General features: G+C 44.6%; 1 protein-coding gene across 2 annotated transcripts in view; it reads right to left on the bottom strand.

The window, feature by feature from the left end:
- LOC135899725 (synaptotagmin-1-like) overlaps positions 1-12,996 on the bottom strand; it is a 270,674-nt gene that overhangs the window by 244,987 nt on the left and 12,691 nt on the right. The gene's annotated exons all lie outside the window — the stretch shown is intronic.

Genomic DNA, 12,996 nt, shown 5'->3' with positions numbered 1-12,996 from the left:
TCATGCATAACAATAAAGAAAGGTGTTATACATTCGCCCGTGCAGTGTTTGCTGGTAGGCTACGGACTAGTAGGATATTAGCAGCACGACAAATTTCAAACCACAAGTTCGCTGAGAAAAGCCCCACTTTCGAGTTACTTGAGCTTCAACGTGCTAGGAAATACGTCACCGCTGCAGTTTGCAGTTTTCTAGAGACGTGCCTCTAACAGTTCAGGACGATCTTAACTGGAATACGGAGGCATATTTTTCAGATTTTTCGGACGGATATCTTGAGAAGGATGTTAGCCTTACGACCTCTGCTTCTTCGCAGTTCTATACACTGCTCCTTACTTGGAGTTCTATATACACTGCAGTTCTATGGCACTGCTATAGCAGTTCTATATACACTGCTCCTTGGCTTGGCTTTCACTGTTACAACATGCGGTCTAACGGTAGTAATGGAAACGTCATCGTGTTTTAGTTATTAGCGAATGTGTCGATTAACTCCTTTCTTGCAAGTAATATGTCTGCCTAACCACGTAGCCTATCAGCGAAAATGGCCGAAGCGAGGGTATCGCAGTTCTTCCTTTTAAAACGTTCCGAGTTAAAAAAAATTAACATCTTTGCCCAAAGGGTGAAGCACCCAATGTTCGGCGTTGCGCTCGACCCCTTCAGCCGGTGTTCGAAGTATGATCCGATTGGACTACGCGCCGATGCTGTATACCCGGGAGTGCCAAAATTTCTGGCACATTTTAAATGTTTCGATCTGCTGTGCAGGGCATGTAATGGCTTCGCATAGACGCCGCCGCGCTGCCCCTAAAGAGCGGCTCCAGTGAAATACTATCCTTTCCAGATCCCGAGCACTAACATATCCGCCCACCCCCACCTTTACTTTTAATTACTCAGAAAAGTTAGGATGAAATCCATGCGCTATGAATGAAAAGTTTAGTGACTTGTCCTTGTGCGCTGCAATTATTCAATATATTCTTCGGAATAATTTAGTTATGATTTGCAGAATTTTGTTGGTTTAAATGTGTAGCATGTACCTTGAATACACGGAGAATATAATATGTTTACGAATCTATACATTGGGAACATCACAGTGACACTGACACGGACGGCCGGTGAGAATTTTGCGTGGAGTTGGTATATAATCACTTACTTTTTATGTACTATATATAAATATAATTACTCACTTTATTTTTTTTACTGTTTACGATTGTTATTCCGAATGATTACTCTTATCGATCTTTCAGGCAGCGCAAGGCGCTCCTACAGTGTTCGATATTTCTTTAACGTAGTCGCGAATTCTCTAACCAAAGGCGAATACTTGACATGTTGCGCGCGTTGGGAGTAATGTTGTACATTTTCGAATGTAATACCCCTGTGAAGCAGGCAGGGTAAGTGCACTTACGGAGAGTGTGCTAACGGGACCTTTGTGACACATTAGGCTGCGCGGTGCTAAACGGGACAACATTACACACTCGCAGTTGAAAAGAAAAAAAAAAGAAGGAACAAGAGACAATTGGCGACTGACTAAGGCCGCGTTTTTTGAAGATGTAGATTAAGAGAAAAAGAACTTCAAAAAAGTGGTTGTTTTAAGCTGTACGATAAATGAAAAGAAAGTTCACATATACTTTCGAAACCCCCCCAAAAAGCGAAAATATTTTTATTATAGGAGTGTTGCAAGTCAACCCCGGCCAGGACAAGTGCCTAGCCAATCCGGAACAACACGGTGGCGTGTTACGAGGCGGCATTTGACGCTGCTAGAGCCGAATGCGAGCGAGTTCTGTTCTGACTATTTTGTTAAAAGCCGTTCAACAACTGAAGCGAACTTATGTGTCCCTTTTTTTCGTGCATTACATATTGTGCCATTTAAAACCGCTGGCCGCGCGGCTGCGCTCTCGGTAAGGCAAAGTGCGTTCCGTGACGGCACTGCGACGGTAGCGTTCGCTTCTGCAAGTCACACTCCACTTGCGACGTTTAGATTTCGCAAAGTGTACTTAAACCGAGCAACACTCTCCATCAGTGCGCTTAACTTGCCCGCTTGACATCAAGCGAACCCAGCTGACTATTCTGGAATATGCGAATGGTTATTTTTAAGTAGCTAACGTACCGTCAAGAGCAAAATCTCACGGGATGCGGTTTCCCTTTCAAATGTGAATGCCTGCACCTTTGGGCGCGTGGAGGAGTGTTGACTGTGCCCAACGTGCTATAAGATCACTTTTGAACTTTTTTAAGTGAGGCCGGTTTAGACGATCGCCTCTAGAAGCTGTGAGACTGTTAAGGCGTGACACTCTGTATTTAATGACTCACTGTGTAGGTGGTGAAGGCTACTACACGCTGGAGCATTTAGTTCGAGGCTGTGTGACCACGCTTCGCGATAATTCAGCATCTTGGCAGATCCTGCGTCCCGTAATCTTTTGCGATTCACTGCACACGGCCCGTGAGTTCAGATTCGACGACCGATGACGGTGTTCGCCGATATCGCTGTGGCTTGCGTGTCACTTGTCTGTCTTCGCAAGGGCTCACTCACTCAGGAGCTGTGGGCCAAGATCACAAAAATTTTCGTTTGTAAGCCTTTTCCTGCCGTTAGACAGCCGGCTTCGCTAACGATATGTCCATGATCACGATTGGCTGAAATGTTATCGTACAAAGGATTCTAGCGTAAGACTCTTTAGTGAATGCGCGGTTCTATAGTTATTACCTCAGTAGTCGCAGTGTCTGATTCGTAAGGGTCACTACAACGTGATAATACTCAATGTGCCATTCGGTAACGTTAGGTATGATTGACTGACCCTATTATGTGGTTTAAGCAATGTTCACGACACTTCTTCTCCGTAACTGTCGTGATTAAAAGAAAAGTACTGATTTTTGTGTGTGCGGAATTACCCACTCTCTTTTTCTTCTGACGTTCAGTTACTCTCACTGAAAAGTGTTCATTTTCTCTCCACTTTGCATGGCCTGACAAAACACATCTATTCCTCATATTATCAGTTAGAATGTTGCTCTTCATAGGATCGAATATTATAGGCATATCCGATTGCTTTCACATTGCTGTCGTGTATTCTCTTACGCTTACGGCTATCATTTTCCGTTCAACCACTCGTCGGTGGTCTTTACTTCCTTCTAAAGCTTCTTTGTTAATTATCCTTCATGATTCGCCCTCATAGGTTAGAAAGCGCACAGCGCAACTGTCCTACACCTTTCAGTCTAAGAGGGACCTTTAGCCCAGAAGTTATACAAATATTTGGGACTAGAGAAATCATCTTGCTTGGCTTTGACGGTACCGAATTTGATGCGCGGTTAGTGGCAATTTGAAGAAAACGGAAATGGCTACCGATTTTATCCAACAGAGCTTTGATGTATGGAGCTTTCTTTTAGAAAAATTTATAGTAAACGCAAAATTTATCAAAGCTGAAGTATCAAGTTCACAAATCTGTAATTCGGCAATAAAGAAACTGAATTGTAAGGATATCTAAAGCACGCATAACAATTTATTTATTTGTACACCAATTTGAATTATACTCCATTGTATTGTGTACAACGTTTGCAAAACTCTTGTACATATATTGTAAAAATTTCTTGTAGGCTGTAATGTCACGTATTCAGTAATAAAGAAAACTTTCCAATTAGAATATATTCAATAATCCACAAGTTTCTTACTGACCGTATCAATGTGCTTTTTGACTACTTCTCGTAGGACGCATGTACTTTTGTGCAGCTTTTGGAAGCTGTCTACCTGACACGAATTCTTGTTATTGACCATGCTATCGTCCATTACTCAAGACTTTCGCATAGCAATCACCACCGGCTGAGATCAATATTTTTTCTAAAATCGTCATGTACTAGCAAGTTGTATGAACAATGTCTGCTAAATATTTGTTACCAAACATAGGAAAGAGGTTTTTGCACCATCCAAAAGCAACAGCGAAATATTTTTATGGTACGTATATGACGCTATGAAAGGACAATTTGCAGCTCTTTCGAGGCGACGATAATCACCATTGTTCGCTAAGTGACAGACACCATAAGAACATTCAAAATACGTATGCAAGCAAGGAAATTAAAGAAAGATTGACAGTCACCTAAGTATCCTTACGCGATTTGATTGCTAAGGCACTGGCATTTGTCTAAGTTATCTTAAATAAAAATTCGACGGTAATCCACCCGAATCCACCCTACTCTAATTTGCAGCAACCTTAGTAAAATTTTATTGTATAACGTCTTTATCCACCTTGCTCTGATTTGTAGCAATCTTAATCCACCTTGAGCTAAGTTGTCACAGCCTAAATCATCATCATCATCATCATCAGCCTGGTTACGCCCAGTGGAGGGCAAAGGCCTCTCCCATATTTCTCCAACTACTCCGGTCATGTACTAATTGTCGCCATGTCGTCCCTGCAAACTTCTTAATCTCATCCATCCATCTAAATTTCTGCCGCCCCTGCTACGCTTCCCTTCCCTTGGAATCCAGTCCGTAACCCTTAATGACCATCGGTTATCTTCCCTCCTCATTACAACCTAAATCAACCTTACTTAACTTTATTCTACCTTGTTCCACCTTTATCCATTTTAATCTAATATTGGGAGCCGACCACGGCCTGCATCTGACGCCGTGGTTGCTCACCATGGCATTTCGCAGTGAGAGCTCCCGGAAGTTCTGAACCGGGAACATGGCGTCATTACTTGGTCACGCAGGTTTTCTCGAAATCCGATGTGAAAGCCGGACGATCACCGGATTTTCTCCTTGATGGGGCTTATAAGGCTTTCGTCTGAATATGCATGAGCCCAAATGGCGCACATAAAAAAAAAGTTCTATCCTTCAAGGCGTCAATTTGTCCTATGTCTAACGCCCTAACCTTTAAGGCCATAAAAAGCACTGCCACACGCGACAACCCGCTAGAAACTGCAGCTCCGATGAAAGAAGCATTAGAGTGTCATAATGGCGATCACCTTAAGCGCACCAAAATACCTGCCGCAATAGCTGTTAAAATTCATTTCATGCAGTTCCCGTGTCTCAGGCCACAGCTATCGTCATATTAGGTTGCCACAAGCAAAGCTGCCAATAATGGAATCAGTTGGCGCAGGACAGGGGTAAGTGGAGATCGCAGGAAAAGGGCTCTGTCCTGCAGTGGGCACAGAATTATGTGAACGATGAAGGAAAATTTCATTTTTTTTTTCAGAAGGCAAACCAGCGGCCCTAACGGTGCAAAAATACATTTCCCCCCACGTAATGTGCTCCTTCCCCACCCAGAGCCATCCAGCCACAAGTGCTCAACGACCGGAGCTCTGCACTCATTAGGTATATAGGTTTGCTGTTGCTTAGGCCAAAACCAAACTCTTTTCTAAAGGAACTCCCACACAAGCCGCACAAATTTGGAGAGACCGTTCTGGCGTCTTTCTTTCTGGAGCCACCACCTCTGAATTGGTTTTGGAGACCGAAATATAAATCTTCCTGAAACTTTAACGCTTGCCGCAATGCGCCAATGGCGTACGCCCACAATCCCGCACGCGCGCTGGCGTTGCGAAAATGCGTGAATTCGTGCAAAAGAAAGTGTCTTCTTTCCTCCTCGTGCGCCGCGGCTGTTTCCAAGTTCCCGAGAAAACAAAATTCTTCCCCATTTCCCGCCAAGCTTTCTTGCCAATAGGGCCTATTTCGATAGAAGCAGGGGGCTTGAGGAGGCCCTTTTTCACGGGCATAGGCGAAGAGGAACAAAAAATGGGGGGAGGGGGAGGAGGAATACTAAATTCACGCTCGCTTTCTAAAGCGCGATTACGCGCCATGAAACCCGCTCGACAAAAGGATTTGAGGAGCTCACCGCGACCTTTAAAGGCAATTCGATTCCACGGCGGAGCGTAAGCTAAAAACGAACGTCGCAGTCATGGCGAAAGAAGAAGTGCTCGTTATATTGCGACATATAGAAGAAATACGGAAGCAAACGCAAGAAAAATAAAATAATAAAAAAGGGATATGGAGCAAGAGGGTTCCCCTCGAGCCTTACGTCCCTTTTTTTTTGGTCGCAGAATAATCACGTGTCGGCCCACTTGCCCGTTGGCCCAGAATGCAGGATCGGCGTTTCCGAACGCTACAACTGGGACGCGCGCGATATAGGTGATGACATACTTAAAATTATTATTGCCGAACTGTGCCAGCCCTTAGAACGCTCCTCATCTGGAAAATCGCACGAAATTCTCAAGCACATTGTTTTTTTTTTTTGTCCGCAACTTGCATCATATACCGGAACGTCAAAAGATAGAAAGGCCGTGAAAAACACTTCTACGTGCGTATATACAGGTTGTCTAAGGTAACTCGAGGCAAACATTAAAGATACGCAAATGCCACGTAGCTGCACAAAAGCAAGGTAATGTTGCTAGCCGTCGCTTAGAGATACTTAGATAAGTTTTTTCATTCCAACTACTTAGGTAATTTTTCTTGATTCACTATTAACTTCTAAAATATTATAATCAGATAAAAAAGCGTCCATGAAAAACTGTAGAGCAACGTGGCATTTGCATATTTTTAAAGCAACGAACTCGATGAAATTGTTACTTTGCCGACAAAGACGGAAACGTAGTTTTCAGTATCCAACCGCGGTATACAAATTCATAAAGTTTTTTTTTTTATTATCTTGTCAACGTACGGGTAAATATTTAGAAGAGGCTTGGAGAGCTATTACGTCCGTGAGATTTCTTTAGGTCTATATAGCTTCTTGCCCTTAACCCCCCCAAAGGGTGGCAAACCGGACGCTCATATGGCTTTTCTGTGCTTGATTTCGGTCTCTGTGTCTTTCTCTCTCAAGAAGATATTGCCAAGATTTTGTCCCGTTCACTCAACGAAGAACTTGCGCGATTGATTTTAAATCTTGCCGTCGCTTTCTCATGCGAAATGCGCTGCGACCACATAATTATGAACTTATTTATGATGAGCAGTCTGACGCACTAAGAATAGTTCGAGATATATGGTTTTTCGACCGATCCGCGCACGTCTGTAACGAACCTAAACGAACTGTTGTGACGCGTTAGTTACGGCATACGCATTTTCTACCTCCAGCGTAGAAAAGACACAAGGAAGGAAGGCGCAAGGAAGGAAAGAGTTTATTGAAAAGAAAAATGCGGGCACTATGCACTATTTTTACGGGTGCCTTGGACTCTTCGCCTGCGTCAGTAAGCATCTCATTGTCGATGCGCAAGGTATTGCCGACCCACTCTAGTCTAAGCTCTTGTATGTTAACACAGTACCGCCGCGGCACTACCACAAAGAAAGCTTATTCAAAAAAAGGAAAAAAGGAAAAATAAGGAAAAAGTAACTCCCTTGAGTGCTACATCCCCGTCATGCAAGCAGATATAGGGCACTGGCTATGAATGCTGCGAGTTTGATACATGAGGAATGTGCACTTCATTATGAGGAGTTATTATACGTGAATCTTGGCGATTAAAAGTTATGTGTTCGACATTGCGAGTAGTCCGTATTATCCGGGTTCGTTATACTATATATGGGTCTTGGCCATTAGGATTTACGTGTTCGATGTTGAGAGCACTTCGTGTCCTCCGGGTACGCTGCATTCTCATTTGACTTTGTTTGTCGGCCAAGTTTGTTCAATAAAGGAGCAAGAAATACGACCACCACTTTTTCTACTGCCTCGGAGTATATAAAAGAAAAAAAGAGTCCCAACCCAATGACCCAGAAAGCAGCTCGGACAGTAGCGTAAACACCATCCGACCACATCGGAAAACTGCAAGCAGCAAGAAAGCTAAGCAAAATGCTTCGCAGGCGGACGGATTCTGTCGGAAGCGATTATTCCCTCGGGAGATCACTCCCGGTTAGGGAAGCAAGCGATCCCGAACCATAGGCTCCCATCCCAACCGCATCAACCAATCACCGATCGCCGGAGACAGACGGCGCGCCCATTAGCCGGGATCTTCCTCGCACAGCACGTGAAGGCTCGAGCAGCGTTGAGCCTGCTCTGATTACGGGTGCCTGTGCCGCATTTTATCGAGCATACCACCACCGTGCACAAATTTGCGGTGAACGCTACGTGTCCGCATCCCTACTTCCCGCATGTGGAAGCGGTAGGCAGTAAGAATATTTGCACTTACTCTGCGCAGTAACCGAAGCGCATTTCGCGCAGCCATTCCTTTTTCTTAACTATTACGCCGTGTTTCTTTTTCTGTGAGAAGGTGACTGCAAACACGTTTTTCTGATCTGCGTCTCAATTTCTTTAAATTGAGACGCAGGCGCAAGTGAGTTTATGGTAGACAGTGCTGTGTACGCGCTTTACACTTCAGGCTGCTTTTCAATTTTTTTTCGCGCAGAGAAATCGTCGAGAAACACTCCTGCCTGACCCTACATTTTTTTTGCTCATTTACATGCATTAGTTTAGCACATTAGGCAATGTCGCGTTTCTTTCTTTCTTTCTTTCCTTCTCTCTTTCTTGCTTTCTTTCAGCTCGCTGGCCACACTATTTATATTTTCCTTGGTTGCTTCTGTTGTTCCGGAGCTAGCAGTGCACACATTTAGTGACGCTGAAGCAATAAACGGTCTTCACGATGCGTCCCCGGTATTACGGTCGGCTGTGCCATAAAAGTGGCCCTGGCAGAACGGGGAAGTGAAGGAGGCGCAGCGGAACAAATATACAAAGCTATATGGAAAGAACAAAGTAAAGTCAGCACTCCAGTCACGAGCCTGCTCCTTTATTACAGGCGCCCTTTCGCGAGTGAAGGACGCGATGTAATGCGCCCAAGTGCCCTCGTTGCGATCTCAACACTCCTTGTCTATAAATCCTCAACACTCTCCTGCACATAACAAGATCGTAAGCTTACGTGGTTAATAGCAGGTACCGGTCGCTCTCGGAAGCAAACACAGTATTAGGTAAAGCAACCGGCCAATACCAAATCGGTTTGGGGACAAAACAGTTATTTAATTAGGTCCAACGAGCACAGAGAGAGGCAAAGGTTTCCGAGAGCCGCCGTGGCCTGACAGACGGCTATGGCGGAGACGTAATTCTGGGAAAGTGCTGGATAAATCGATGCCCACGTTTTGAGGTAGCAAGAGCGCAATCTTTTCTCTTTTTTATTAGGAAGCTCCTGTGGGACTGCAAACATGCATCCCCTGCAGCTGTGCTGCCACAAAAAAAAAAAAAAGCGGGAAAGCTCAGTGGCAGGGGACAAAATAGGACGTATCAATTTCGAAAAAAAGTAACCAGCTACTCCTGCGTCCCATAAAAGAGTTATTTGAAGTGTCTTCAGAAATAGCACGCATTGTAGCCGCGTACCGCACCCGAGCTCCTGTAACAACCCTTGCATTTTGTCGCTCTTGAAAAAGAGAAGCACTGCCGAACACTTTGTCTGGTATTCGCCAAACCAAGCTTTAACCCCACTAGTAGGTGAAGGCAAAAGCAGACGCAGAGAAGCGAAACAGACCTACATTCGTATAACTATCTCTGAGCTTAGGGAGGTGATAACATTATTATTCTGTAGGTGCCGTGACGTATCCGGTATATCGGTGTGTGTACATTAGTGCAGCCTTCCTTATCACCGTACAAAAGTAATTTAGATTTTTGTTTTCATAAGCCAGTTCTCGATTCGACAACATCTTTTCTCTTCGAAGTTGCTCGCGCTTGTTATCATTCCAGTTTGCATACTGGTCGACTACGAAAAAAAATGACTTTGCGAAAAAGGGAAAATTGTTTCCACAATAAACTTTAACTTTGAAGTGTGAATATCCTCTTCTTTTTGAGCCATGGCGTTTTCTTTCCCCATGGTGAAGTTTGCATTTACACGAACTCCCCACAATTCCCCACAATTCCCCACAACTCCCCACAATATTACCCACAATTCCATGGGTGGAACGGGAGCCAGACGGTCGTGTGACGAAGGCTGTCTGAGCTTACTGCTAGCCACGCCAATTTTGTTCCTTGGAGCATTAATCATGTCACTATTTTTGTACTCAGCCTAGTGAAATTCCAAGCAGAACTTCGGTCGTTCATTCCTGCGGTGTTACAAGATATTCATGGTCAGACACGCACCTTTTTTTTTGTCGCGAACTCCTTCGAAGACTGCTTCAGTTCTTCCAAGAATCATCAGAAAATTGCACCCATTCGCGTTTCGCTTCCACAGAAGCACTATAAAAAATTGGCGCGGTGGAAAGGAGGGTCACTTGAGTTAGTTAGTTAGTTTAATGGGGTTTAATGGCGCAAAAGCAGCTAAGGCTATGCTGCGCCAAACACGAGGTGTTCTAAAATACAGTTTATAAAATGAAAGGCTGTGTTAATAATCTATATTTTATGTAAAAATCCAGTGTCGTCTAAAAATTTACGGACGTCAGAAAATGGGACTAGTGGATCATCGCCTAAAATTAGAGCAGGGTGTAACGGTATGTGTTGTTCATATAATTTGTGCAAGAGTGCTCGTCTGTGTGTTTCAATCTGCGTACATGTGAGTAATATGTGCATAACTGTTAGTGGCTGTTGACATTTCTCGCACGTTGGTGTGTCTTCTTTCCTAAGTAGGTGATTGTGCGTGATGTGTGTGTGCCCGATGCGTAGTCGGCACAAAACTACTTCGATGAACCGCTCCTAAGAGGGTCACTTGAAGCCGACAACTCACACTAGAACACAAAAGAACTTCAAAGCGCGCCAACATCATTAACTGTTTCTTACTCCGTACGTCCAGCGTTTGCGCTCCAGCGAACTCTAGGGCGAGTCCCGGTGACCTGACCCGACCCAAGGTGCTATCGATCGCCTCCACATAAACGTCATTCCCCTCAGCTCAAAGGGGGAGCTTTGCCCGTGCGCTGCCCTCGCCGCGACCTGTTGTATCCGACGTTCCCGCAGAGTGCATCACAGGTTCACACTGATTGCGCGAACCCAAACTATTACGCCATCAGCGTCACGTTCCAGTGCGAGTGACACGGACGGATTCACGCACAAGCACTTTTACATCATCAGGCAGCTTGCTGAAACAATCTCCCGACATTCTTCGGCCATCTTCTAATACATGCATTGCCAGTTGTAGCACATGTTTTTCTTTATAGGAAATGCTGTTCCAGGTAGGATTCTTTAGCACTGCTTGGGGGGCGGGTGGGGGTGTCGGGAGGGGAGTGGGATTAGATACTCGATTCGCAAATCATTCAGCGTAAAGGTGACGACGACTAAATAATAAGAGGGTGGCATTCTAACCGGCTTCACCGTACTATTTACGCCGTTTGTTTTCCTCGACTCTGTGTCTCTATAATCGCTTTCGATTTCTCCTCAATCGAAGTGGTAAGTTAGCGCGATAAATACCACAGAGACAAGAAAGGTGGACAAAGATAAGCGCTTGTCTTTGTCCACCTTTCTTGTATCTGTGGTTTCTATCGCGCTAAGTTACTAGTTCAATTATGGAAAACCAGCTAGCCCAACAATCAACTCATCTAGAATGCATTTCTCCTCATAGAAGAAAAATGTTTGCACCCTTGAGCGTGAAGATATTAACGATGGTACAAACACCACGCCATAAAGGCTGTGCAAAAGACCCGTCAAATGATTTACATTTGTTTCGTGGCTAACCTGCACAGCCTTCAGAGTAAATGTTTGCATTGTGATGTACCTCCTTTTCTCAGTAGCAGCAGGAAATCTCAGTTAAATGTTGGCCGAATGCTTCTTTCGCTTTGCTCGGTTAAACCATGCGAACGTATACGTGCGCTGCCACATATCCACCGCCAAGTTTGCAATATTACCCAAGCCTCATTTCCGAAAGCTTTGAAGCCTCCCGACGCTCTTGAGCTGCGCGCATTCACCTCTATACCTCCATTTCATAACTGAGAGAACGTTTTGTTATAAAAATGGCTTTGACAGAGGCGCTCAGCGGGGTCTGTCCCCACGGACTGCAAATCCCATTTACGAGGCGTTCGCGCCGCAGTATGCCGAAACTGAACCGTGCATGAGTCAACGTTTCGTTGTCATTTCCATGCATCGTTTGCTGACGTTCAGTCCGCGCTGTCCTCTCAGCGGCCTCGTTGCTGCAATGCCTCTCCGCCGCGCGAAGCACTCCGTGGGCTTCGATAAATGTATCTTCTTCTTGGATCGTCAATAGTCCCCTGTGCCCCGCCGTGTTGAAAGATGAGCCGAATAACAGCCTACGCAGAGCAACGACTCTCACAATGGAGAGGTCAGGATCCAACAACCTGCTCTCTAGGCAGGTTAAAATGGGGAGCACTCTTCCCAAGCCGTTCCACGTGTATATGGGATACCCTGTGATGGTACAGAAAAACAAGCTCTTTGTGAAAGAAAGAAAAAAAAAAGCCTACCAATGCTTATGGGCTGATCTTTGTCGCTGAGAAGTGCGAGCGTGGGACCAAATAACGTTGACCCCAACCGCTTAAATTGTGCGCGTCAAAGAGCAAACTTTGAATTATTACTCAAAAAGAAAGAAAGAACTGTGGGGTTCTTATGCTCCTGTTGATGCCATCACATCTGCACAACTCAATGGCTGAAAGAGCAAACTTTGAATTATCACTGGAAAAAAATAGAACTGTGGGATTGTTATGGTTATGTTGCTGCCATCCCATCTGAACCATTCAATGGCTCGGAGTTTACTGCTCTCGTGAAAGGTCTACTTCCATATCCTAGGTTTTGCACTCTAGGCACGCCCGCCATGTTGTATGTTAAGCTTATATTGACCACATTGTCTGATAGGGGGTACTCGAGTGAGAATTGCATCAATAAAACGTGGAAACAACTCATCATTTTTTATACTGCGCCTAAACTTTACTTTTGTTTCAGTTTCAGTTTGTTTCCGTTTGTTTATTGAGACATACATTGCCTGAGTTGAAAGCACTAAAGGCAGATGAACTCTGCCTAAGGTCCCTCCACCCATACATTTTCAGGATATGATGTTTTTTTTTATTGGTGGATTCGCTCTTTCTTTACGTACCCTATTTCTCAGTCAATATTAGGCAATAATATGTCACAGGACAAAAATCATCCAGTGGCCTAAACGGCTCTCACAATCTAAGCTTCCTACTCTGTCCCGTAG

This window comes from Dermacentor albipictus, chromosome 10, assembly GCF_038994185.2.
Source record: "Dermacentor albipictus isolate Rhodes 1998 colony chromosome 10, USDA_Dalb.pri_finalv2, whole genome shotgun sequence".
Lineage (NCBI taxonomy): Eukaryota > Metazoa > Arthropoda > Arachnida > Ixodida > Ixodidae > Dermacentor > Dermacentor albipictus.
This window is presented reverse-complemented; position numbering and strand designations above follow the sequence as displayed.